The sequence below is a fragment of the Lissotriton helveticus genome, chromosome 3_1, assembly GCF_964261635.1.
Source record: "Lissotriton helveticus chromosome 3_1, aLisHel1.1, whole genome shotgun sequence".
NCBI classification, from domain to species: domain Eukaryota; kingdom Metazoa; phylum Chordata; class Amphibia; order Caudata; family Salamandridae; genus Lissotriton; species Lissotriton helveticus.
Window position 1 is genome coordinate 2,105,320,752 of NC_136061.1, and position 25,207 is coordinate 2,105,345,958.

General features: G+C 50.8%; 1 long non-coding RNA gene across 1 annotated transcript in view; it reads right to left on the reverse strand.

The window, feature by feature from the left end:
- Window positions 1–3,157: 3,157 nt before the first annotated feature.
- The window catches only part of LOC144824147 (uncharacterized), a 28,861-nt gene continuing 6,811 nt past the window's right edge, over window positions 3,158–25,207 (reverse strand). Inside the window, exons 2-4 of the long non-coding RNA XR_013608910.1 lie at window positions 4,187–4,270; window positions 4,054–4,089; window positions 3,158–3,965 (exon numbers count right to left, since the gene is read on the reverse strand). This is a non-coding gene — a long non-coding RNA (uncharacterized LOC144824147). The remainder of the gene's footprint in view (window positions 3,966–4,053; window positions 4,090–4,186; window positions 4,271–25,207) is intronic.

Here is a 25,207-nt window from a genome sequence, read left to right on the forward strand (position 1 = left end):
CTCAAAAGTGAACTCCGCCTGGCTTTCCATGGCGGGCTCTCTGCCATGGAAAGCCCTGCACCGTCACCCATCCTAATATGCAGACACCGTCACCATATTTAAGCCCTTTTCTGCCCCGTCACCAGTCTGACTGGCGGAAAACCGGCGGACGGTCTTTCCGTCCGCCGGGGTCCCCACCGATGTGGCTATGATAAAAGTTGGTTAACTGATTTTTCAAAAACCTGTTAAATTAAATTCAAAACTAAAACAAAAGATTTTAGACTAAAACAAAGAGAATACCTAAAGAGCATGCAATGTCATTTTTGAACATTTGTTTTGCTATCTTTGTTCTCATGACCAAGACATATGTTTATATTTGAGTAATTATAACTTTACTGCAATGCACAATGAGCTGATCACTTACAACAAGGGCTCATATTTCAGACTTTCCAAAGTGCTTGTCTAGTGTTGTGTATAAAACACAGACATCTAACAGAAGACTGATGTAAGAAAGCGCCACTTTTAAAGTGCACACACTCAGCCGCGGCTTCACATCATCAGCTCACAATCCTATTTGCATAGACTAGGTGTGAGAGAGCCAAGGCTTTATTTAAGAGCAATAACAGAATCTTGGATTGCAAGGCACTCAATTACTTCGTATTCGTGTTCCTTGAGTACACACTTGCGAGCAGATTTATGGGGGTTTGGCGTAGGGTAGCGCACAGTTCACCTGGCTGTGCTGCCCTACCTCAAAGTGAAAGGGCAGGAAGGCACCTTATTTTTCTAATATGATGCATTCCTGTTCTTTCCCCCTGTACTGATGCCGTTTCAGCAGCCTAGCGCCAATGCAGGTGACCTTGCACCATAGTGCATTGGCAGGATTGTTTTCGTGCAAGAAGGGCACCTTCCTGCACAATAACAACCCTGGGAGACTTTTTCCTCTTATGTGTGTGTTTGCACATCGGGCATCATCAAGTGTTTTAGTGGTTAATGAGGCATATCATTTTACAGCAGGTAGAGTGCATTGAATTAGGTCTCCATCAACGCTGAAGTGGTGTAATCTGTGGGTTTCATTCTTAGGTTTGGGCAGGCCACATGAGACAGTTGAAGAGTGGATATCATTTTGTTGAGGAGTTACAAATGTATTACATTGCAGGAGTACATCCCCAAAGGGACCAATGCGTGAATGAGAGTGATCCCTAGCAACAGGAGTAGCAGATCCAATACTCCAATGTGGGCATGCAGGTGGTAGAAAGCATTCTTGTGTCATGTATTCCATACATGGCCCATTGCAATTTTCACTATGTTAGTCTAACTGTGCACGACACAGGACGCATTCGCTTTTCACATTACTATATAAACATGTTTGCGTTTGTGCCACATCATAATTTCAAACAGAAACTGCAATTGTTTTCTCGTATTGTTTTTCCTGGGATTTAGACTGAACACCGGGGACAACGACAAACAACAGTGTCCGTTGTTTTTTTGTTCTGGTCAGGCACTCACCACTAGACAGAGAAATGCCGCTATTGTTTATGAACATCTATACCTTGTCATATAAGTATGCAAAGCAATGGAACAGACAGAGAGAGATTTTCTGAGAGAAGATCACGGCTGATTCTGAGACGTAGAACATCCATCTGTGTATCTGAGGTACGGGTCTGCTACTAATCCCAGATATCTTTGCTCTATAATCAGTTTGCTTCTGTGGAAGGAGAGGGGGGTTGGGCTGTTCTGTCTTATAATATGACAGGGCTTTTCATATTATACGGTTTATTGACTATGCTGAAGGTATTTTTGCTAGGCAGGTGTTTCCTGATTGTGGCACGTATACTGCATTCTAGAGCACAATAGTTTAAATGAACATTTCAAACTTCCTTCGTGTCTCTGTCATATCTTACTGTGGATGAGTACAAGAGCAAGAAGGTGTATCTAGTTACCGCGATCCCTGAGAGGGTTGGGAGTGTTGTGTTCTGGGGTGTCAGTTCACTTTTCTCTCTGGATATGGGTAGGAGGAAAAGTGAGACACTATAGCTAGTCAGACTCTGGTTCATGGTGCTGATGTGGTATGGTGTCTCAGTCCCTATCTACCAATTTTCTATGGTCCCAGGATGGTTCTGTTCCTGAGCAGAATCCCTGTAGCACTTGGTGACTTTGTTCATCTGGTGGGCCAGGGACAGGATGTCCTCCAGGATGCTTCCCATCACACAGACTTTGTTCATGTAGTTGAATAGACACTTAGGGGCAGATTTATGAGGCCCTTGCGCCTCTTTGCGCCGCAATTGCGTCACTTAATTTGACGCAACGGCGGCGCAAACAATGCGCCCTATTTACAACGTGACGCATCTAGGAGATGCGTCACGGTGGAAAGCCCTGCGCCATAAGGAGGCGTTCCTGCGCAGGGGGGGGCGTTCCTGCGCAGGAACGCCTCCTAAAAGTGGCTGAGTGAAATCTATGAGATTTCACTCAGTCACTTTCTACGTCAATTCCTTACGCCTGCTTGAAGCAGGCGTAAGGGTGACGCACCATGCATTGTAGGGGTGGCCCCTGTGCATTGCAGCAGTCATGTCGCACTTGCGACATGACTCCAGCAATGCGCCGCCCGTACGCCGAAAGATGCGTCACGCATCTTCCCTGCCTTGCACCATGGTGCGCCGCATTGTAAATGCGGCGCACTATGGGTGGCGGAGCTGTGGCTCACTGTGGCGCACATTAACTGGCGCATCCCTGGGGATGCGCCAGTTAACATAAATCTGCCCCTTAAACTTGAAGAGCAATCCAACGTTAGTGTCGAGGAGTCCGGTGGTTGATGAAGCCAACTTTAAACTGTCTTTAATCATTGCATAAAGGAACAACCTTTCCACAGTCGTGTACCCAAAGCCCTACTACAGCTTCAAAGAAACACTGATTCAACAAAAGTAATTTGTCGGTGAGCCAAACTAGCTTACCCCAAAACCTTGGTATGTGATAACAATCAGTGCAAATATGCAGAAAGACTGGTCCTCACTTGAAGGAAATGCTACCACATCAAACCCATCCAAACACCCACAAGCCGGCATTTCATTGCATCATGACGAATAATTATTTATTGAAACAAAACACAACAAAGCAGCAACACACACATAATTAGCAAATAAAAACATAATGTGGACATACACTTTACTTAGCAGAACCCCAAACAATCTCTCAACTGGTGTTGATTCTGGAAACATCTATGAACAGAACACGTCATAGTTCAGGAACTCTAGAAGCTCAGAACTGGAACCAAGAGGGGGGTAGAGAGGAGCATCAAAAAACACTTTGGTTATAGTGTGTGAATCCTGGGTGAATGCTGTCTGCCATATCCTGGGTATCGAATTATGGGAAGTGATTCAGTTAAGGTGGACAGAGGCAGGAATCAAAAAATCAAGAAGGTTTAACAGCAGTTTTACCTCTGACACCATTGATCATATGCAATTTTTACAAACACAGAAGTCCCTTTTATTGACTCTGCTGTTCTTATTGCTTCTATCTCTTTAAACAAACTTTCATATAGATTAGGCATCCTTACATCCAATACACAGTGAGCTCAACATATATACACAGCATGACAATTGCTAAACAACCAAAGACAAGTATTTACAATACATATATTATGATCAAATTGAAGTCTAACAGTTATTATGCTACTGTAAGAAGAGTAGCCCTATTCTATATAGATTAATCAAATTAGCGTCCTACTTGTTTGCCGGAACCAAACTATTCTCTCTAGGCAGTTCCTGTTTGTTGGGTCCTGTTAAGAGTCAGAGATTATTGTTGACATTGTTCGGGTGAGCTAGAACACTCAAGCTCCACTCGCTGATTTAAACATTGTCCCTTGTAGTTATTATACTCTGATCCTCTAATAGTGATGCCAAAGCGTTTCGACTTTGCGAATTCTGGACCATTACTTTCTATAAGGTCTTCCTCAGGGCACGATCTGTTTATGGTAGGACAAATTTCAATCTCTGTGAAAAATAACGAAATGGCTATTTTTAGTTTTTTGGATTTAAACCTCTTAAAGTGTGCAGGTTGGTTGAATCATATTTTACTTACCGACTTTCTAGAAAAAGTACTCTTGATGGAGATTTTCTGTCAATAAAGAAAAGTGAGAGGGCCTGTAAGTTGTCACATGTTTCATTATGAGTGTCTCAAATGTCAATAGGCTTTTTTTATATCATAGACCTACCGATGATAGTCAGGGATTTTCGTTAGTGGTCGTCTATTTTATTCTAATGTTCATCTATCCTCTTCTGTGTATTGATTCATATTGCTGGAGAGAGAAAAAAACGTACTCAATATTACCTCTTTCTAAAAGAAAAAATCCTCAAGTGCAGCTTGCTCTATTGGTTGGCTTTTTTTTTTTTTTTTTTTTTTAAATTTTTTAACCCCCTCAAGGTCCACCACCTCCTTCCTCCCTGCCCTCTTAGCTTCAACAATCAAGGAAAGGGCCTGACCACGAATCACAGTTTTAAAGGCCTCCCACAGGGACACAGCCGAAGAGACCGACCCCTCATTTTCCAGGAAATATGCATCCATGGACTTGAGCAAGAGGGTACGAGTCTCAGGGGAGGAAAGATACCAAGGGTTAATGGGAGCCACTCGGCCCGCCGCCTCTACCCCAACCTCAAAACGAAGCCAGAGCGGCGAGTGATCAGAAATACCCCTCGGCAAATGTAAAATCTCGCGAACCGCCGATGATTGGGCTGCGGGCATCAGGAAATAATCCAGCCGGGACAGACTGCCATGGGCCCCAGAATGGAAGGTGTATTGGAGCTGAGTAGGATGCAACAGTCGCCAGCAGTCCACAAGGCCAAAGGTATCTAAAAACCCACCCAACCACTGCTGAGCCTGCGGGGTATCTCTAGGGGGATGGCGATCGTGAAGGCCGGAAAGCACCGAATTAAAGTCACCGGCAAGGAAGAGAGTGCTATCAGGGAGATCTAACAAAACACGGCCCAAGTCAGTAAAAGTAGAGGCCTGCAAACCCGGGGGAACATAAACATTGAAGAGAGATAGGGTGCGGCCTTCATATCTACCCACCAGGACAGTATATCTCCCACGGTCATCATGAATCACCTCATCGATAGCCAGGGGGAGGGAGGTTCGAACAAGAATACCCACACCCCTAGATCCGGAGGTAAACCCCGAGTGCGCCACAAGGCGGTAGCCCCATCTATTCATTGCATAACAAACATTACCAATCAAATGGGTTTCTTGCATGAAAACAATATCCGGTGACAAACGTCGTATACATTTTAAGACCACACTGCGCTTAATACGATCTCCCAGGCCATTAACGTTCCAGGAAAGAAATTTCAACCCTCTACCCCCCATCCCAACCGCCCGAGCCAAGACCCCCCGTCCATGAGCTAGACATCAGAAACAGCAGCAAACACAGGAGCAACTCGCCTTGAAAACAACACACAGAAAAGAAAAAACTTCCCAACCCCCCACCCCCAAACTGAAGAGAAACACCCCCCACCCTGCACCCCTGCAAAAAGCTAAAGAGCCACCCCAACCTGCAGTGTGCCTGTCGCCCAAGAACCCCTATTCTACACAAAGACCCCGGAGGAGGAAAGGTCTCCGTTCCATCCACCCCCCGACCTCAGCAAGAACAAAAATAACAAACGAAAGACAGAGTGATCACAATGTAGAGGGACGCCGGCCAACACTCCTGAGAATGTATTCAAAATAAGACATAAGAGCCGAACAGTTAGATCTCCACACCACCTTCGGCACCACCAGGGTGAGCGGCGGAGTCTGTCTCAGGAGGACGGTCAGGCAATGAGTCCAGCCAGTCATTAACAGCATCTGGCCGATCAAAGAAAAGGGTACGTTCATTGTATTCAACCCGGAGTCTAGTGGGAAAGAGCATGGCGTAACGTAGGCCCCGATCCCGGAGACGTTTCTTGGCACCACGAAACTCCATACGTTGTCTCTGAACCTGTTGGGAAAAGTCCGGGTAAAAGGTCACCGTAGCATTCTCAAAGGCCACCGGGCCCTTCACCCGCGAGGCCTGCAGGATAGCGTCCCGGTCTCTATAATGAAAAAGCTTCGCTACAATGGGTCTCGGCGGGGCTCCCGGCTTGACTTTGCCCCCTGGAACACGATGTGCACGTTCCACCGTGAAAAATTTTGTGAGACCAGAAGGGGCCAAATGATTCAAGACCAGATCCTCAACCAGGAGATCCACCGAGTGGGGTTCAGGGTTTTCCGGTACACCAACCAGGCGAACATTGCAGCGACGCGCCCTATTTTCAAAGTCCTCCAGGCGACGGGTCATGAAGTCGTTCCCCCGACGGAGATTTCCAATCTCTGTTTGGAGCTCCGAAACGTCATTCGTAAGGCTAGAGGATTTAATATCCAGCGATTGTACCCTCTCATTCGTCTTGCCGAGATCAGCACGAATCAGATTCACCTCAATAGCCACGGTGTCAAGTTTGTGGGCCAAGGCCTCGTACTGCAGGCCGATGGATTCCCTCACGCCCGAGATGGCGCCCATGATATCCTGTAGGGAGGGCTCCGCCGACTCTTCCAAAATTCGTTCGGACGCTATACTAGAACCAGGCAGGGCAGCTCCGGGGGACCCCTTAGAATGGGTATAACGGTCCATGACATTTGATTGAACTGGAGCTCCGCGCAGAGGTGTTTTTGTCTTGCGCGTCTCTCTGTCCCCTCTGCCCGCCATTTTGAAGATGCGTCACAGGACAAGCCACCAGGTTCGACGGGCCCGACACCCAAAATACAGGATCAAAAGTACATAAAAAGGGGGTACAACTCGGGTAGAGGTCGCCAAGCCAGCAAATAGATCACATGAAAGCCCAACAGCCGATCTGCCTCCAAGTCTCAGTCGCAACACGACATCCACGTCCGTGGCCCAAGTCGGAACGGAATCGAAACCGAAACTTAGGAAGGGGGGACCCACAAGGCCAGATCTCCTGCCGTTGTTGTTCAATTGCAGGACGGCTACAGTACCGCACCCCGTCCCGGGCGCACCTCAAGGGCGGAGCCCAAAAGTTCAGAGCACCATATCTCAGGAATACGAGATCCAAATCGATTTCTGAAAAGTGCCAGGGTAATCAGCCAAACGTCCCCTACACGAATTCTTGCAAGAAATCAGGATTCAGCCAGGATAAAATGTCGGGAGCGGCGAGGGTCCGGAGAGCGCTGTGCTCAAGCGGCCATCTCGGATGCCCGCCAAGCTCCTCCTCTATTGGTTGGCTTTTAAGGGGGACACCTTGTGGGATCAACCTCGCTCAGTGTGGAGTGAATCAGCTTTACTTTTTGTATTCAAAAACGTGCTGTTGGTGTGCAGCCTCGTATCTGATTTATCATCGTATGTAGTGCACTTGTGAGCAGGCGCATGCACATGAAGTGGGATTGCTACGTCCTCCTTAAACATAATGTGGTTATGCACAGAGAAGCTCTGGATGTACTTGATATCTGAAATTAAATCTTCGCAGTGTCTCAAAAGCAGATGACTCTCTTCTGGAACGCTCGTATCTCACGCCAAAGCGTACGCGGCTGCACTCGCAGTCTATGTCGGCGTCTGACGTCTTCGTAATGCGCTGCGTCGCCTTGGCACTACTCGTCCTTTCTAAAGTTGTAGTCCTTCTTCTAACGCATGCGCGTTTTGTTGAACTACTGTGTAGTTTCTTCTTGTCAATCACTATTCCCTAGCAACGTTTTTCGCATCGTAGTGTTTATGGAGATTTCTTGCATTTACGATATTTTAGGCTTGAGGATGCCTTCGTTTACATGTTTGGATTAGTTTTGCCAGTGGATATTCCACGCTTTGTCTACATGCGGAGTTTAAGAATGTTATCATTTTTTTCATCGAGCTTTTCTTGGATGATTGTTTTGTGCATAGATGTTTTATGTTGAAAATACTAATACAAAAATGAGGCCACAGGAAACCTGTACACAGAAGAGGATAGATGAACATTAGAATAAAATAGGCGACCACTAACATAAATCCCCGACTATCATCGGCAGGTCTATGATATAAAAAAAGCCTATTTACATTTGAGACACTCATAATGAAACATGTGACAACTTACAAGCCCTCTCACTTTTCTTTATTGACAGAAAATCTCCATCAAGAGTACTTTTTCTAAAAAGTCGGTACGTAAAATATGATTTAACCAACCTGCACACTTTAAGAGGTTTAAATCCAAAAAACTAAAAATAGCTATTTCGTTATTTTTCACAGAGATTGAAAATGGTCCTACCATAAACAGATCGTGCCCTGAGGAAGACCTTATACAAAGTAATGGTCCAGAATTCGCAAGGTCGAAACGCGTTGGCATCACTATTAGAGGATCAGAATATAATAACTACAAGGGACAATGTTTAAATCAGCGAGTGGAGCTTGAGTGTTCTAGCTCACCCGAACAATGTCAACAATAATCTCTGACTCTTAACAGGACCCAACAAACAGGAACTGCCTAGAAAGAATAGTTTGGTTCAGGCAAACAAGTAGGATGCTAATTTGATGAACCTATATAGAATGGGGCTACTCTTCTAACAGTAGCATGATAACTGTTGGAATTCAATTTGCTCATAATATATGTATACATTTGTAAATACTTGTCTTTGGTTGTTTAGCAATTGTCATGCTGTGTATATGTTGGACCTGTCAGCCTTAGGGTGGTCTTCCCCATTCTTTTTGCCCTTTAGCATCTCATTTTTACCTTACCTTTTGTTGGACTTAGGACTCTGGGCGCCTCACCACTGCTAAACAGTGCTGAGGTGCAGGTGCTCTCCCCTAAAACCTTGTGAGGCTGGCATATCTACCACAAGCCACTGGTACCGCAGTAAAGCTTAATCCACCATAGGCTAACATTGGGAACCTCCCCTTATGGGATAACTTCTGACAGGGACCTAATAAGTCTGTCATGTTTGGTCTTGTTGGACTCAGGGCGGGGAACCCTTTCCAATGATATATAGGGTTTGGGCATTACTTCGCTAGGGATCCCACTTTTATAAAGGGGACCTTTTCCTGCCTACACTTAGATTAGACTCTGCAGACTCCCCCCTCCCCTCTGCATACTGATAGCCTGCCTGGGTTGGGAGGTGGGAGTGGTGATTCACACCTTCTTCCCTGGGAGGAGCTGTGATGGGCTGGCCACTGTAGCCTTAACGACCTGTCTCTCGTCACTGTGACAGCTAGGTCAGGGAAGGCAGGGAACATACAAGAACTCCCTGGACTCTTCCAGAAGCCCCTGCCCCCAGACCCTTCCAGAGACTTCCACCACTTTCTAGCCCCTGTACTGTAGAATATATAAGGGAGGGTCCTGGCCTCACATTCTTGTTACACTGCTGGACCTGGAAGAATCCCTGCTTGAGTGAGGACTGCTACGCAAGAGGATTGCCACTGGGAAGGAGGCTGACTGCTCCAAGGAACTGCTACCATACAACCTGCTGAGCTGCCCTACTGTCTGCTGATCCTGCCCTGCATGGGAGACTGCAACATCACCACCAGAGTGTCTCCACAACATCCCAAAGGAACCACTTTTCTTTGAACCACATTTTAAAGAGTCTTCAACCTTTTAAAGATTGCCTTTTTGGGACTGCACCCTTTTTAAGCTAAAGGAAACTACTTGTCCTTGGACCATAGCGTTTTAAAGACTGCCCTTTGGGACAGCAACAACACTCTCAAGATTTGCCCTGCAACGCTGTGCCTGCCCTCAGCACTGCTTGCCCCGTGATCCTCCCGAGGGCTCTGTGATTGCCTCTGCTTCTGGCGCAAGCCGACTGAAACTGGCCCTGAGGTCACTGCCTCTGGGACCGGAGCGCGCTGTGTAGCGTTGAAAAGCGAATCGCTGTGTGGCAGGAGGCTCCGTCGTTGCCCCGGACTTGGAGGCACTGTTAAGAGCTGTGCTAAAGGAGCGCTGTGTGGCCGTGACCCCCACCCGTGCAGCGCCTGCTGAGCCCGAGGCCCCAGGGGGAGAGGAGCCTCACACCCGCGCCCGCAACCACCACCCCAGGTAACGCCTCAGTGCAACCAGCATCCAAGTTGCCTAAAGATGTGATGGCCAGTTTTAAGGTTGGGGAAAATATTGATAAGTGGTTAGCTGCCTATGAGGTGTCACTAAGAGCCCATGGGGTCCCAGAGAGTCACTGGGGGGGTGATCTGTACAAGTACATACCTCCGTAAGTTAGGGACACCATCCTTAGCCTAGAAAACGAAGACCAGACCAACTATTCTGTTATGAAAGAAGCATTGCTTAAGAGGTTCGGTCTTACCCCTGAGAGGTATAGGCCGAGGTTTAGGAATAGCCACAAACTTCCCACACAGAACTGGGTAGACTTCCTGGACTACGCTAGTAAAGCTTTAGAGGGCTGGGTGCGGGGCAGCAATGTGCATGACTATAAAGGGTTTTATGACTTGTTTTTAAGAGAGCACCTTCTAGGGAAATGTTTTCCAGAGCTGCGCCAACACCTGGTTGACTGCAAGTTGACCAATCCTAGGAAGTTTGCGGAGGAGGCGGACACCTGGGTCAGTACCAGGGTGTTCAACAGGGGTTGTGGGGGGACTCCCAAAGGGGTGGTCAGGGTTCCCACCAAAAGAAAGAGGGGGAGACAAAAAGAAAGAGTTCTCCAAAGGCCCCCAAAATAATTCACAAGGGAAAGGGTCTGGGTCCCAGCCCCAATCTGGCCACCTGAAGCCCACTTATCCTGACAAAGGTCAGCAGCCCAGAATTGTCCGGTGCTATGAGTGTGATGAACTTGGACACTACAAGGGGGATCCCAAGTGTCGCAAGAGAGCACCACAGCCCACTGGAGGTAAAAACCTCGGGGTGGCTAGTGTAGCGCTTGGGGAGGAGCTGTCCCTAGATGATGGGAGTGAGGGGGCAGGGCTTGTCCTAGTGTCTATGGGAGACAGTGAGATGGATCCTAAGGTCCACGTGCCCTCCAATACTACTAAGTATAGGCAGTGGGTCACCCTCAGTGGTCAGGCGGTGGAGGTCCTGAGGGACACAGGTACCAGCATGACTATGGTAAGGAGTCTGCTGGTGTCCCCAGAGCAAATAATTCCCGATGCATTCCATCCAGTTGTGATGGCTGACAAACGGGAGGGTCATTATCCCGTAGCACAGGTTCCATTTGAGTGGGGAGGGGTTTCAGGCCTTTTAAGAGTGGCTGTGAGCCCTGCCATGCCAGTGGACTGTCTATTAGGGAATGACCTTGAGCACACTGCCTGGAAGGAGGTAGAGCTCAAAGCGCATGTGTAGATGCTAGGGTTACCAGAGTGGATCTGTGCTACCACACGGTCCATGGCTGCCCGGAAAGGGAGTCAACCAGGGCTGGAGCCTGGGAAAATGGCCCAGCCAGCTGCTAGAAAGGGAGGAACCCGAGGGCGTGGGAAGCCCGCCCCGGGGCGGTCACCCCGTGAGATGGATGGGGCACCTCAGGAGGTCGCACCAGAGTCCACGGAGGGGGACGTTGTTCCCTTGGGAGACCTACCTACCCCTGCAGGGTGGCAGGTGGAAGGAGGGCCCACCAGGGAGGAGTTTTGCCGGGCACAGAAGGAGTGCCCCACCCTTGAGGGCATGCGGCGACAGGCCGAAGCCCAAGCAGCAGGCAATGCCTCCGCAAAGTATCATATTTACTGAGAGGATGGGCTCCTTTACAGTGAGCCCAAGGCTCCTGTGCATGGGTCATCAAGGGCCTTAGTGGTCCCAAAGTGCTACAGGGCCTTTCTTTTGGAACTGGCTCATGAGATCCCTTTGGCAGGACACTTGGGCCAAGACAAGACCTTTGCTAGGCTTGTCCCACATTTTTATTGGCCGCAGATGAGGGTCTCCTCAGATACATTCTGCAGGACCTGTCTGACCTGCCAAGCTAGTGGGAAAACAGGGGCTAGGCTGAAGGCTCCCCTGGAACCACTGCCTGTCGTTAGCACCCCCTTTGAGAGGGTGGGCATCGACATCGTTGGGCCCATGGATCCACCGACTTCTTCTGGTCACAGGTTCATCCTGGTTCTGGTGGACCACGCCACCCGGTACCCAGAGGCTATTCCTCTGAGAACCATCACTGCACCTGCAGTGGCCCGGGCCCTGATGGGGATTTTTACCAGAGTGGGTTTCCCAAAAGAGGTGGTGTCCGACAGGGGCACCAATTTTATGTCTGCTTACCTGCAATCCATGTGGAAGGAGTGTGGGGTTACTTATAAGTTCTCCACCCCTTACCACCCACAGACTAATGATCTCATGGAGAGATTTAACAAGACCCTAAAGGGCATGATCAGGAGTCTGCCTGAGGGCCTGAGGAAAAAGTGGGACGTCCTCTTGCCCTGTTTGCTGTTTTCCTACAGGGAGGTACCGCAGAAGGGGGTGGGTTTCAGCCCCTACGAGCTCTTGTACGGTCACCCTGTTAGGGGACCTCTCAGTCTAGTGAAGGATGGGTGGGAGAAGACTCCAAGGAGGTTTCCCCAAGATGTAGTGAGCTACATGCTGGCCTTCCGCAGCCAAATGGATAAGTTGTGGAAGCAAGCTTCTGACAACTTAGAGGCCAGCCAGGCGGTGATGAAGGAATGGTATGACCCAAACTCACACCCTGTGGAGCTAGAACCTGGACAGAAGGTGTGGGTCATGGAGCCTGGGGAGCTTAGTGCCCTCCAGGATCGCTAGACTGGCACCTATGAGATATTGGAGAAGAAGGGTAAGACCACTTACCTGGTGGACCTTAAGACCCCCAGGCAACCCCACAGGGTACTACACACCAACCGTCTCAAACCCCACCATGAGAGGTCTGAGCTCACCTTACTGATGGTGACTGATGGGGCCCTAGGAAGAGGAAAGTGAACCTCTCCCGGACCTCTTCGCTTCCAAAAAGAAGGATGGATCGGTGGAGGGAGTGGTCCTCTCCCCATCCTTGACTCCTGAGCAACAGAGGGACTGCCGTCAAGTCCTGGGGCAGTTCGCCGCAGGGTTTTCCCTTATCCCTGGGATTACCCACCGGTGTACCCATGATGTGAACACAGGATACAGCCCCCCTGTCAAGTTCAAATCTTACAGGCTGTCAGATAAGGTGAAGACCAGCATCCAGAGTGAAGTCACTAAGATGCTGGAGTTGGGGGTGATAGAGCCCTCCAACAGCCCTTGGTCCAGTCCGGTGGTTCTGGTACCAAAAGCTGCCCCAACGGGCACCACAGCAGAACTTAGGTTCTGTGTAGATTACAGGGGACTGAACTCCGTGACCAAGACTGATGGTCATCCTTTCCCTAGGGCGGATGAGCTCATTGACCGGCTGGGGGCTGCCCGATACCTGAGTACCTTTGGCCTTACGTCAGGGTACTGGCAGATCACCCTAACAGATGGAGCTAAAGAGCGGTACGCCTTTTCCACCCCAGTGGGCCACTACAAGTTTAGAGTGATGCCCTTTGGATTGAAAAATGCTCCTGCCACCTTCCAGCGGCTGGTGAACCGGGTCCTCTCCGGTTTAGGGGCTTTCTCTGCTGCCTACCTGGACGACATAGCTGTCTTCAGTAGCAGCTGGGAGGACCATCTGGGTCACCTCCAGGAAGTGCTTCAGGCCCTTGAGCAGGGAGGCCTGACTATCAAAGCCAGCAAATGCCAGATAGGGCAGGGGTCGGTAGTCTACCTAGGACATTTGGTAGGCGGGGGCAAGGTGCAGCCCCTACAGGCCAAGATAGAAACCATCCTGGCCTGGGAGCCTCCCAAAACGAAGACTGAGGTCAGGGCATTCCTGGGACTCACAGGTTACTACTGCAGATTTGTCAAGGGCTATGGCACCATTCTGGCCCCCTTGACTGAGCTAACCTCTAAGAAATACCCTAGAAAAGTGATTTGGACGGAGGCTTGCCAAAAAGCCTTTGACTCTCTAAAGCAGGCCATGTGAACAGCTCCTGTGCTCAGGGCCCCTGACTTCTCCAAAGAGTTCATTGTCCAAACGGACGCCACAGAGCATGGCATAGGGGCAGTACTTTCGCAACTCAATGAGGAGGGACGGGACCAACCAGTTGCTTTCATCTCCAGGAGGCTACTCCCCGGAGAACAGCGGTGGAGTGCGATAGAGAGGGAAGCCTTTGCGGTGGTCTGGGCTGTGAAGAAGCTGAGGCCATACTTGTTTGGCTCCCACTTCCTGATTCAGACTGACCACCGGCCCCTCAGGTGGCTCATGCAAATGAGGGGCGAGAATCCCAAATTGTTGAGGTGGTCCATTTCCCTACAGGGGATGGACTTCAGGGTGGAACACAGACCCGGAGTAGACCACGCCAATGCTGACTGTCTCTCTAGGTTTTTCCGCCTTAGTGATGAGAACTCCCTAGAGGTTGGGTAGTTCTCCCCACTTTCAGCTGGGGGGGACACGTCTTGGACCTGTCAGCCTTAGGGTGGTCTTCCCCTACCTCTTTGCCCTTTAGCCTCTCATTTTTACCTGACCTTTTGTTGGACTTAGGACTCTGGGCGCCTCACCACTGCTAAACAGTGCTGAGGTGCAGGTGCTCTCCCCTAAAACCTTATGAGGCTGGCATATCTGCCACAAGCCACTGATACCGCCGTAAGGCTTAATCCACCATAGGCTAACATTGGGAACCTCCCCTTATGGGATAACTTCTAACAGGGACCTAATAAATTTGTCATGTTTGGGCTTGTTAGACTCGGGGCGGGGAACCCTTTCCAATGATATATAGGGTTTGGGCATTACTTCGCTAGGGATCCCACTTTTATAAAGGGGACCTTTTCCTGCCTACACTTAGATTAGGCTCTGCAGACTCCCCCCTCCCCTCTGCATACTGATAGCCTGCCTGGGTTGGGAGGTGGGAGTGGTGATTCACACCTTCTTCCCTGGGAGGAGCTGTGATGGGCTGGCCACTGTAGCCTTAACGACCTGTCTCTCGTCACTGTGACAGCTAGGTCAGGGAAGGCAGGGAACATACAAGAACTCCCTGGACTCTTCCAGAAGCCCCTGCCCCCAGACCCTTCCAGAGACTTCCACCACTTTCTAGCCCCTGTACTGTAGAATATATAAGGGAGGGTCCTGGCCTCACATTCTTGTTACACTGCTGGACCTGGAAGAATCCCTGCTTGAGTGAGGACTGCTACGCAAGAGGATTGCCACTGGGAAGGAGGCTGACTGCTCCAAGGAACTGCTACCCCACAACCTGCTGAGCTGCCCTACTGTCTGCTGATCCTGCCCTGCATGGGAGACTGCAACATCACCACCAGAGTGTCTCCACAACATCCCAAAGGAACTACTTTTCTTTGAACCACATTTTAAAGAGTCTTCAACCTTTTAAAGATTGCCTTTTTGGGACTGCACCCTTTTTAAGCTAAAGGAAACTACTTGTCCTTGGACCATAGCGTTTTAAAGACTGCCCTTTGGGACAGCAACAACACTCTCAAGATTTGCCCTGCAACGCTGTGCCTGCCCTCAGCACTGCTTGCCCCGTGATCCTCCCGAGGGCTCTGTGATTGCCTCTGCTTCTGGCGCAAGCCGACTGAAACTGGCCCTGAGGTCACTGCCTCTGGGACCGGAGCGCGCTCTGTAGCGTTGAAAAGCGAATCGCTGTGTGGCAGGAGGCTCCGTCGTTGCCCCGGACTTGGAGGCACTGTTAAGCGCTGTGCTAAAGGAGCGCTGTGTGGCCGTGACCCCCACCCGTGCAGCGCCTGCTGAGCCCGAGGCCCCAGGGGGAGAGGAGCCTCACACCCGCGCCCGCAACCACCACCCCAGGTAACGCCTCAATGCAACCAGGCTGATGTGAGGGGGCGGGGTGCGGGCTGGCCGGGTACCTGGAGTGTGAGCTTTGTGCTCGGCTGGGAACCGTCCTTCACTGACCGGCCTACGGGGGCATTATTACTTGGTAATTGACACTGGGGCATTTTTTTAGCATTACCAGCAGCGCCTGGGCAGCCGCACTTCCTACGCTGGGAGCATCACTTCTATGAGAGGCACACTTATTACGCCACAAGGGAACTTTGGACTAAAAACCTTCCCACAGAGAATTTTGACCATAAGAACCTACCTCAAGTGAACTTTTACCATCCAAGGACACTGTGAGAGAGACATTACCAGCAGGAGCCCTTGGCACACATGGGCTTTTGGTGATTTGATCAGGCCTGGGAACTGGATTAATTCTTATTGATTATTGGTCTTGCTTGGAAACTGGAATCCTTTTTATTATTGATCAGGCCTGGGAACTGGATTCATTCTTATTGATTATTGATCTTGCTTGGAAACTGGAATCCTTTTTATTATTGATCTTGCCTGAAGCTGGATTTACCTGCTTTTGGTTCTCGCATAATTGTTAAATAAAGAAATTCTTATTCTTATACAAAACTGGTGTGGTGTTCCTTTTGTGAGTGTTTTTACTGTGTCCTCGCCGTTGTGTGTTGCAAAAATACTTTACACATTGCCTCTGAAGTTATGCCTTTGCTGCTTTGCGCCAAGCTACCAGGTCGGAAGCGGTGGTCCCTAATTGGACTAGGGTGCATACCCCTGCCAACTAGAGACCCCGGTTCTAACATTGGTGATCGAGGGGTGGGATAGGACTTGTGCTTGTGTAACACCACACAGTGACTCAGTGTACACCACAACCCTACACCTGACTCCACTGAAACCTTTTTTGTCTATCCTCTCCAATTGGCATTTTAATTTTTAAATTCCCCCTGACTGGCTGCTCTTTTGCGAAGTTCTATTTGCCAAGTTCCATTGGTTTTCTCTACGAACGTCTGAGGTCCTACCTGGCAAGATGGAATTTGAGCTGGCCGACCTGGAAACTTACACGGCGGCGCAGCTCAAGGAATTCTGCGAGGAGAAAAGTGTGCCCTTCAAGCGGAGCGCCAAGAAGACGGAGCTTCAGAAAGCCTTGAGGGCATGGGTAACGGCCCACCCAGAAGGAGAAGGAAAAGGGGACGGGCAGGGAACGGAGCACGGCGCCACAGGAGAACTTGACCTGCTGCACTTGGTAGAAAATGGCAACTTGTTACCAGGTACAAGAGTACCTTCCAGGGCAGGCAGTAGTGTGTCAGTAAGGACCCTGTCCTCAGAGGAATTGGAGGACAGGAGAGAGGGGAGACAGTTTAAATTGGAACTCGAAAATTGGAAAGGGAGCGTGAGGAAGAAAGGTGGGCCATGGAGGAGAGGAAACTTACCCATGAGCTCAACCTGAAGGAACTGGAAATTCGAGCCCTACAAGCAGGGACGAAGAGCATCAAGAGTGGTGGCAACATACCTACGGAAGCTTCACGTGAGTCCAGGGTCTTTATGCCTAAAGATGTGATGGCCAGTTTTAAGGTGGGGGATAATATTGATAAGTGGTTAGCTGCCTATGAGGTGTCACTAAGAGCCCATGGGGTCCCAGAGAGTCACTGGGGGGGTGGTCTGTACAAGTACATACCTCCGTAAGTTAGGGACACCCTCCTTAGCCTAGAAAACGAAGACCAGACCAACTATTCTGTTATGAAAGAAGCATTGCTTAAGAGGTTCGGTCTTACCCCTGAGAGGTATAGGCAGAGGTTTAGGAATAGCCACAAACTTCCCACACAGAACTGGCTAGACTTCCTGGACTACGCTAGTAAAGCTTTAGAGGGCTGGGTGCGGGGCAGCAATGTGCATGACTATAAAGAGTTGTATGACTTGTTTTAAGAGAGCACCTTCTAGAGAAATGTTTTCCAGAGCTGCGCCAACACCTGGTTGACTGCAAGTTGACCAATCCTAGGAAGCTTGCGGAGGAGGCGGACACCTGGGTCAGTACCGGGGTGTTCAACAGGGGTTGTGGGGGGACTCCCAAAGAGGTGGTCAGGGTTCCCACCAGAAGAAAGAGGGGGAGACAAAAAGAAAGAGTTCTCCAAAGGCCCCCAAAATAATTCACAAGGGAAAGGGTCTGGGTCCCAGCCCCAATCTGGCCACCAGAAGCCCACTTATCCTGACAAAAGTCAGGAGCCCAGAATTGTCCAGTGCTATGAGTGTGATGAACTTGGACACTACAAGGGGGATCCCAAGTGTCGAAAGAGAGCACCACAGCCCACTGGAGGTAAAAACCTCGGGGTGGCTAGTGCAGCGCTTGGGGAGGAGCTGTCCCTAGATGATGGGAGTGAGGGGGCAGGGCTTGTCCTAGTGTCTCTGGGAAACAGTGAGATGGTTCCTAAGGTCCACGGGCCCTCCAATACTACTAAGTATAGGCAGTGGGTCACCCTCAGTGGTCAGGCGGTGGAGGCCCTGAGGGACACAGGTGCCAGCATGACTATGGTAAGGAGTCAGCTGGTGTCCCCAGAGCAAATAATTCCCGATGCATTCCATCCAGTTGTGATGGCTGACAACCGGGAGGGTCATTATCCCGTAGCACAGGTTCCATTTGAGTGGGGAGGGGTTTCAGGCCTTTTAAGAGTTGCTGTGAGCCCTGCCATGCCAGTGGACTGTCTATTAGGGAATGACCTTGAGCACACTGCCTGGAAGGAGGTAGAGCTCAAAGCGCATGTGGAGATGCTAGGGTTACCAGAGTGGATCTGTGCTACCACACGGTCCATGGCTGCCCGGAAAGGGAGTCAACCAGGGCTGGAGCCTGGGAAAATGGCCCAGCCAGCTGCTAGAAAGGGAGGAACCCGAGTGCGTGGGAAGCCCGCCCCGGGGCGGTCACCCCGTGAGATGGATGGGGCACCTGAGGAGGTCGCACCACGCCAATGCTGACTGTCTCTCTAGGTTTTTCCGCCTTAGTGACGAGAACTCCCTAGAGGTTGGGTAGTTCTCCCCACTTTCAGCTGGGGGGGACACGTCTTGGACCTGTCAGCCATAGGGTGGTCTTCCCCTACCTCTTTGCCCTTTAGCCTCTCATTTTTACCTTACCTTTTGTTGGACTTAGGACTCTGGGCGCCTCACCACTGCTAAACAGTGCTGAGGTGCAGGTGCTCTCCCCTAAAACCTTATGAGGCTGGCATATCTGCCACAAGCCACTGGTACCGCAGTAAGGCTTAATCCACCATAGGCTAACATTGGGAACCTCCCCTTATGGGATAACTTCTAACAGGGACCTAATAAATCTGTCATGTTTGGGCTTGTTGGACTCGGGGCGGGGAACCCTTTCCAATGATATATAGGGTTTGGGCATTACTACGCTAGGGATCCCACTTTTAAAAAGGGGACCTTTTCCTGCCTACACTTAGATTAGGCTCTGCAGACTCCCCCCTCCCCTCTGCATACTGATAGCCTGCCTGGGTTGGGAGGTGGGAGTGGTGATTCACACCTTCTTCCCTGGGAGGAGCTGTGATGGGCTGGCCACTGTAGCCTTAACGACCTGTCTCTCGTCACTGTGACAGCTAGGTCAGGGAAGGCAGGGAACATACAAGAACTCCCTGGACTCTTCCAGAAGCCCCTGCCCCAGACCCTTCCAGAGACTTCCACCACTTTCTAGCCCCTGGACTGTAGAATATATAAGGGAGGGTCCTGGTCTCACATTCTTGTTACACTGCTGCACCTGGAAGAATCCCTGCTGGAGTGAGGACTGCTGCGCAAGAGGATTGCCACTGGGAAGGAGGCTGACTGCTCCAAGGAACTGCTGCCCCACAACCTGCTGAGCTGCCCTACTGTCTGCTGATCCTGCCCTGCATGGGAGACTACAACATCACCACCAGAGTGTCTCCACAACATCCCAAAGGAACTACTTTTCTTTGAACCACATTTTAAAGAGTCTTCAACCTTTTAAAGATTGCCTTTTTGGGACTGCACCCTTTTTAAGCTAAAGGAAACTACTTGTCCTTGGACCATAGCGTTTTAAAGACTGCCCTTTGGGACAGCAACAACACTCTCAAGATTTGCCCTGCAACGCTGTGCCTGCCCTCAGCACTGCTTGCCCCGTGATCCTCCCGAGGGCTCTGTGATTGCCTCTGCTTCTGGCGCAAGCCGACTGAAACTGGCCCTGAGGTCACTGCCTCTGGGACTGGAGCGCGCTGTGTAGCGTTGAGAAGCGAAGCGCTGTGTGGCAGGAGGCTCCGTCGTTGCCCCGGACTTGGAGGCACTGTTAAGCGCTGTGCTAAAGGAGCGCTGTGTGGCCGTGACCCCCACTTGTGCAGGGCCTGCTGAGCCCGAGGCCCCAGGGGGAGAGGAGCCTCACACCCGCGCCCGCAACCACCACCCCAGGTAACGCCTCAGTGCAACTAGGCTGATGTGAGGGGGCGGGGTGCGGGTTGGCCGGGTACCTGGAGTGTGAGCTTTGTGCTCGGCTGGGAACCGTCCTTCACTGACCGGCCTACGGGGGCATAATTACTTGGTAATTGACACTGGGGCATTTTTTTAGCATTACCAGCAGCGCCTGGGCAGCGGCACTTCCTACGCTGGGAGCATCACTTCTATGAGAGGCACACTTATTACGCCACAAGGGAACTTTGGACTAAGAACCTTCCCACAGAGAATTTTGACCATAAGAACCTACCTCAAGTGAACTTTTACCATCCAAGGACACTGTGAGAGAGACATTACCAGCAGGAGCCCTTGGCACACATGGGCTTTTGGTGATTTGATCAGGCCTGGGAACTGGATTAATTCTTATTGATTATTGGTCTTGCTTGGAAACTGGAATCCTTTTTATTATTGATCAGGCCTGGGAACTGGATTCATTCTTATTGATTATTGATCTTGCTTGGAAACTGGAATCATTTCTATTATTGATCTTGCCTGAAGCTGGATTTACATGCTTTTGGTTCTCGCATAATTTTTAAATAAAGAAATTCTTATTCTTATACAAAACTGGTGTGGTGTTCCTTTTGTGAGTGTTTTTACTGTGTCCTCGCCGTTGTGTGTTGCACAAATACTTTTCACATTGCCTCTGAAGTTATGCCTTTGCTGCTTTGCGCCAAGCAACCAGGTCGGAAGCGGTGGTCCCTAATTGGACTAGGGTGCATACCCCTGCCAACTAGAGACCCCGGTTCTAACATTGGTGATCGAGGGGTGGGATAGGACTTGTGCTTGTGTAACACCACACAGTGACTCAGTGTACACCACAACCCTACACTTGACTCCACTGAAACCTTTTTTGTCTATCCTCTCCAATTGGCATTTTAATTTTTAAATTCCCCCTGACTGACTGCTCTTTTGCAAAGTTCTATTTGCCAAGTTCCATTGGTTTTCTCTGCGAACGTCTGAGGTCCTACCTGGCAAGATGGAATTTGAGCTGGCCGACCTGGAAACTTACACGGCGGCGCAGCGCAAGGAATTCTGCGAGAAGAAAAGGGTGCCCTTCAAGCAGAGCTCCAAGAAGACGGAGCTTCAGAAAGCCTTGAGGGCATGGGTAACGGCCCACCCAGAAGGAGAAGGAAAAGGGGACGGGCAGGGAACGGAGCACGGCGCCACAGGAGAACTTGACCTGCTGCACTTGGTAGAAAATGGCAACTTGTTACCAGGTACAAGAGTACCTTCCAGGGCAGGCAGTAGTGTGTTAGTAAGGACCCTGTCCTCAGAGGAATTGGAGGACAGGAGAGAGGAAAGACAGTTTAAATTGGAACTCGCAAATTGGAAAGGGAGCGTGAGAAAGAAAGGTGGGCCATGGAGGAGAGGAAACTTACCCATGAGCTCAACCTGAAGGAACTGGAAATTCGAGCCCTACAAGCAGGGACGAAGAGCATCAAGAGTAGTGGCAACATACCTACGGAAGCTTCACGTGAGTCCAGGGTCTTTATGCCTAAAGATGTGATGGCCAGTTTTAAGGTGGGGGATAATATTGATAAGTGGTTAGCTGCCTATGAGGTGTCACTAAGAGCCCATGGGGTCCCAGAGAGTCACTGGGGGGGTGGTCTGTACAAGTACATACCTCCGTAAGTTAGGGACACCCTCCTTAGCCTAGAAAACGAAGACCATACCAACTATTCTGTTATGAAAGAAGCATTGCTTAAGAGGTTCGGTCTTACCCCTGAGAGGTATAGGCAGAGGTTTAGGAATAGCCACAAACTTCCCACACAGAACTGGGTAGACTTCCTGGACTACGCTAGTAAAGCTTTAGAGGGCTGGGTGCGGGGCAGCAATGTGCATGACTATAAAGAGTTGTATGACTTGTTTTTAAGAGAGCACCTTCTAGAGAAATGTTTTCCAGAGCTGCGCCAACACCTGGTTGACTGCAAGTTGACCAATCCTAGGAAGCTTGCGGAGGAGGCGGACACCTGGGTCAGTACCGGGGTGTTCAACAGGGGTTGTGGGGGGACTCCCAAAGGGGTGGTCAGGGTTCCCACCAGAAGAATGAGGGGGAGACAAAAAGAAAGAGTTCTCCAAAGGCCCCCAAAATAATTCACAAGGGAAAGGGTCTGGGTCCCAGCCCCAATCTGGCCACCAGAAGCCCACTTATCCTGACAAAGGTCAGCAGCCCAGAATTGTCCAGTGCTATGAGTGTGATGAACTTGGACACTACAAGGGGGATCCCAAGTGTCGAAAGAGAGCACCACAGCCCACTGGAGGTAAAAACCTTGGGGTGGCTAGTGCAGCGCTTGGGGAGGAGCTGTCCCTAGATGATGGGAGTGAGGGGGCAGGGCTTGTCCTAGTGTTTCTGGGAGACAGTGAGATGGTTCCTAAGGTCCACGGGCCCTCCAATACTACTAAGTATAGGCAGTGGGTCACCCTCAGTGGTCAGGCGGTGGAGGCGGTGAGGGACACAGGTGCTAGCATGACTATGGTAAGGAGTCAGCTGGTGTCCCCAGAGTAAATAATTCCCGATGCATTCCATCCAGTTGTGATGGCTGACAACCGGGAGGGTCATTATCCCGTAGCACAGGTTCCATTTGAGTGGGGAGGGGTTTCAGGCCTTTTAAGAGTTGCTGTGAGCCCTGCCATGCCAGTGGACTGTCTATTAGGGAATGACCTGGAGATGCTAGGGTTACCAGAGTGGATCTGTGCTACCACACGGTCCATGGCTGCCCGGAAAGGGAGTCAACCAGGGCTGGAGCCTGGGAAAATGGCCCAGCCAGCTGCTAGAAAGGGAGGAACCCGAGTGCGTGGGAAGCCCGCCCCGGGGCGGTCACCCCGTGAGATGGATGGGGCACCTGAGGAGGTCGCACCGGAGTCCACGGATGGGGACGTTGTTCCCTTGGGGGACCTACCTACCCATGCAGGGTGGCAGGTGGAAGGAGGGCCCACCAGGGAGGAGTTTTGCCGGGCACAGAAGGAGTGCCCCACCCTTGAGGGCATGCAGCGACAGGCCTAAGCCCAAGCAGCAGGCAATGCCTCCGCAAAGTATCATATTTACTGGGAGGATGGGCTCCTTTACAGTGAGCCCAAGGCTCCTGTGCATGGGTCATCAGGGGCCTTAGTGGTCCCCCAGTGCTACAGGGCCTTTCTTTTGGAGCTGGCTCATGAGATCCCTTTGGCAGGACACTTGGGCCAAGACAAGACCTTCTCTAGGCTTGTCCCACATTTTTATTGGCCGCAGATGAGGGTCTCCTCAGATACATTCTGCAGGACCTGTCTGACCTGCCAAGCTAGTGGGAAAACAGGGGCTAAGCTGAAGGCTCCCCTGGAACCACTGCCTGTCGTTAGCACCCCCTTTGAGAGGGTGAGCATCGACATCGTTGGGCCCATGGATCCACCGACATCTTCTGGTCACAGGTTCATCCTGGTTCTGGTGGACCACGCCACCCGGTACCCAGAGTCTATTCCTCTGAGAACCATCACTGCACCTGCAGTGGCCCGGGCACTGATGGGGATTTTTACCAGAGTGGGTTTCCCAAAAGAGGTGGTGTCCGACAGGTGCACCAATTTTATGTCTGCTTACCTGCAATCCATGTGGAAGGAGTGTGGGGTTACTTATAAGTTCTCCACCACTTACCACCCACAGACTAATGGTCTCATGGAGAGATTTAACAAGACCCTAAAGGGCATGATCAGGAGTCTGCCTGAGGGCCTGAGGAAAAAGTGGGACGTCCTCTTGCCCTGTTTTCTGTTTTCCTACAGGGAGGTACCGCAGAAGGGGGTGGGTTTCAGCCCCTTCGAGCTCTTGTACGGTCACCCTGTTAGGGGACCTCTCATTCTAGTGAAGGATGGGTGGGAGAAGACTCCAAGGAGGCTTCCCCAAGATGTAGTGAGCTACATGCTGGCCTTCCACAGCCAAATGGATAAGTTGTGGAAGCAAGCTTCTGACAACTTAGAGGCCAGCCAGGCAGTGATGAAGGAATGGTATGACCCGAACTCTCACCCTGTGGAGCTAGAAGCTGGACAGAAGGTGTGGGTCATGGAGCCTGGGGAGCTTAGTGCCCTCCGGGATCCCTGGACTGGCACTTATGAGATATTGGAGAACAAGGGTAAGGCCACTTACCTGGTGGACCTTGAGACCCCCAGGCAACCCCACAGGGTACTACACGCCAACCGCCTGAAACCCCACCATGAGAGGTCTGAGCTCACCTTACTGATGGTGACTGATGGGGCCCTAGGAAGAGGAAAGTGAACCTCTCCCGGACCTCTTCACTTCCAAAGAGAAGGATGGATCGGTGGAGGGAGTGGTCCTCTCCCCATCCTTGACTCCTGAGCAACAGAGGGACTGCCGTCAAGTCCTGGGGCAGTTCGCCGCAGTGTTTTCCCTTATCCCTGGGATTACCCATCTGTGTACCCATGATGTGAACACAGGAGACAGCCCCCCTGTCAAGTCCAAATCTTACAGGCTGTCAGATAAGGTGAAGACCAGCATCCAGAGTGAAGTCACTAAGATGCTGGAGTTGGGGGTGATAGAGCCCTCCAACAGCCCTTAGTCCAGTCCGGTGGTTCTGGTACCAAAAGCTGCCCAACGGGCACCACAGCAGAACTTAGGTTCTGTGTAGATTACAGGGGACTGAACTCCGTGACCAAGACTGATGGTCATCCTTTCCCTAGGGCGGATGAGCTCATTGACCGGCTGGGGGATGCCCGATACCTGAGTACCTTTGGCCTTACGTCAGGGTACTGGCAGATCGCCCTAACAGATGGAGCTAAAGAGCGGTCCGCCTTTTCCACCCCAGTGGGCCACTACAAGTTTAGAGTGATGCCCTTTGGATTGAAAAATGCTCCTGCCACCTTCCAGCGGCTGGTGAACCGGGTCCTCTCCGGTTTAGGGGCTTTCTCTGCTGCCTACCTGGACAACATAGCTGTCTTCAGTAGCAGCTGGGAGGACCATATGGGTCACCTCCAGGAAGTGCTTCAGGCCCTGCAGCAGGCAGGCCTGACTATCAAAGCCAGCAAATGCCAGATAGGGCAGGGGTCGGTAGTCTACCTAGGACATTTGGTAGGCGGGGGCAAG